This window comes from Zosterops lateralis (assembly GCF_965231275.1).
Source record: "Zosterops lateralis genome assembly, chromosome: 22".
NCBI classification, from domain to species: domain Eukaryota; kingdom Metazoa; phylum Chordata; class Aves; order Passeriformes; family Zosteropidae; genus Zosterops; species Zosterops lateralis.
The window spans coordinates 7,412,612-7,415,508 of NC_139782.1; positions in this window are offsets into that span (position 1 = coordinate 7,412,612).

A 2,897-nucleotide genomic window follows, 5' to 3' on the forward strand; every position below is an offset into this window, starting at 1 on the left:
TTACCTCCCTATGCCACCTTCTTGTGCCACCCTGCCTGTGCCACCCCTCCCTGTGCCACTCTCCTGTGCCATCTCCCTGTGTCACCTCCCTGTGCCACCTCCCTGTGCCACCCTTCCATACACCCTCCAAGGGACACAGGTGAGGTGACAGGGCAGTGCCACTGCATTGGGACAGTCACTGCTGCCAGGAGAGGAGAGAAAAGAGAGAAGAGAGAGTTGTGTTCCTCACCGTGCAAAGGCAACACTCCAGTGTCCCCTGGGAGAGTGGGGACACATCCCAGAGCCTCGGGAGCACCTTTGGGGTGCCCTCAGCCCCCAGCCCTGCCCTGCCCAGGGTGACCTTTGGGGTGGGACGGGGCTGTGCCCAGCACTCCCCTCTGGGATCAGATGGTGCCCAGCCTTTCTGAGGCACAGGGCTGGCCCAGGGCTGAGCAGAGCTGCTCTCTGACAACCCACCAGTGCTTTACAACCAAAACTGTCACCAACAACCCAAGGTCAACACCCAGCTCAAGGCCATTGCCACTCTTCCCTTGAACAAGCTCTTGTCCCTGAGCTCTCCAGGCCAGGGACCTTATTCTGTTTCCACAGGGTTCAACACAACTTCTGCTGCTGAGCCAAGTGAAGGGCGGCTTTAACAAGCAAATTTTCCTCTCCCAGACAAGAGCAGAGCACTTCCAATTCATCCCAGAAAAGCTCTTTAAATGTGCTCAGTTTTGCCCTCTGTTTACAAACTGCAAAGTTATTTGCTGGGGGATATTGGACTCAAATGAAAACTTGGATTTGCCAAATTTGAGCTCTCCCTCCCCTCAGCAGCAGGGGCTGTCCCTGCTCAAAAGCTCAGTTGTCTGGGAAGCAGGGGAAAGGCACAAGGGCAGCCCCTCTGCAGCTCAGCTCTCCTGGCATAATTAGAAATTCTGGAGGCTGAGCTGGAAAAATTACATCTTAAAGGACATTTATACCCAGGCACAGAGGTAGGGAGAGGGAACATTAAGATTCCCAGCACATGGGAATTCTCGTGTTCACCAGTCAGGCAGGGATGGGCAGAAAGCAATTTACAGAGGCTGCTGAGGGGTTTGTTAATCCATTGGTGCATCACAGAACAGGAGTGAGGCAGAAAACCCCCACCCTGATCCTGGTCCTGGTCCTGATCCTGATCCTGACCCTGACCCTGGTCCTGATCCTGACCCTGATCCTGATCCTGACCCTGATCCTGGTCCTGGTCCTGGTCCTGGTCCTGATCCTGGTCCTGGTCCTGGTCCTGGTCCTGGTCCTGGTCCTGGTCCTGACCCTGGTCCTGGTCCTGGTCCTGGTCCTGGTCCTGGTCCTGATCCTGACCCTGGTCCTGGTCCTGATCCTGACCCTGGTCCTGGTCCTGGTCCTGGTCCTGGTCCTGGTCCTGATCCTGACCCTGGTCCTGGTCCTGGTCCTGACCCTGGTCCTGGTCCTGATCCTGGTCCTGACCCTGGTCCTGATCCTGACCCTGACCCTGACCCTGATCCTGATCCTGATCCTGACCCTGACCCTGACCCTGACCCTGATCCTGATCCTGATCCTGACCCTGACCCTGACCCTGATCCTGATCCTGATCCTGACTCTGATCCTCATCCTGACCCTGGTCCTGGTCCTGGTCCTGACCCTGATCCCAATCACTCCCATCCTGCAGGGAAAAGCCAACTGGGAGAACCTGCAGAGGTTTAACAAGGAGCTGCCTCTCTCCTTGCCCCAACCTGAGAGTTTTCCAGGGCTGCAGGGAAGTGGGAAAAGCTGCTTTCCATCATCAGTCAGGGAGGGGAAAGTGCATCTTCTCCATCCCTCAGAGGAACAGGAATTGCAGTGACCCTCTGGGCTCCAGGGACAATCCTTAAATCCTATTTTTTTTTATAGAAAACCCTTCCTCACAGAGGAACAGGCATTTCCAGTGACCCTCTGGGCTCCAGGAGCAATCCTTAAATCCCATTTTTTATAGAAGACCCTTCCCCACAGAGGAACAGGCATTGCACTGACCGTCAAGGAGCAATCCTTAAATCCCATTTTTTATAGAAGACCCTTCCTCCCAGCACTTCTGTTCCTTCACTCAGGATAACACCACCAGAGCTCTTGGAAGAGAAGAAACTTGGCGCACGTGGGTTTGCTGCAGTGCTGCTCAGAACCCACAGAGTCTGCTGTGAATCGAGGGAGGGAACCAGGAGCAGAAATGATCCTGAGCAAAAGCTCCATCCCTGCAGCCAGCACAGCCTGCACTGCCCTGCCTCTGCCTGAGCAGCACCAGGGAGTTAAAACAAAGACACCCAGACATTTAATGGCTCCGTGCCCTTTGCACTGGGGCACCAGGCACAGGGCCCATGACCTTCTCCAAAAATACCCCCAGCCAGTCCCTCAGAAACCTTTCTGTCCCAGCCCCTGGAAACAGGACAGAAAATCAAGTAGCAACAAGCAAAACACATTTTTTTTTTTAAAGTTCCACTCCTTAAACATGTGGTGGGGCAGAGTGTTGTGGGGCTCAGGAACAGGAATTGCACTGACCCCCCTCTGGGCTCCAGGGGCAATCCTTAAATCCCATTTTTTATAGAAGACCCTTCCCCACAGAGGAAGAGGCATTTCCAGTGATCTCCCTGTGCAGGCTCATCTGAAACCAGAGGATTTCAGAGAGCATCTCCCTGTGCAGGCTCAGCCCTGGGAACAAACCTCCTCACAGCCCACAAAGCCACTCCTTCCTCAAGACACTTTATTCTTATTAAAATAAAAGACTCCAGCAGGATCCAACACCCCAAGGCAGCCCAAAAATGCTAAAAACTCACTCTAAAATTCACTTTCTGTGGCAGGCAGGGGGAGATCACTGCTTTGCAGATCAGAGCCTGGCATTAAAGGAAGGGATCAGCTGAAATGTGAATTTTCAT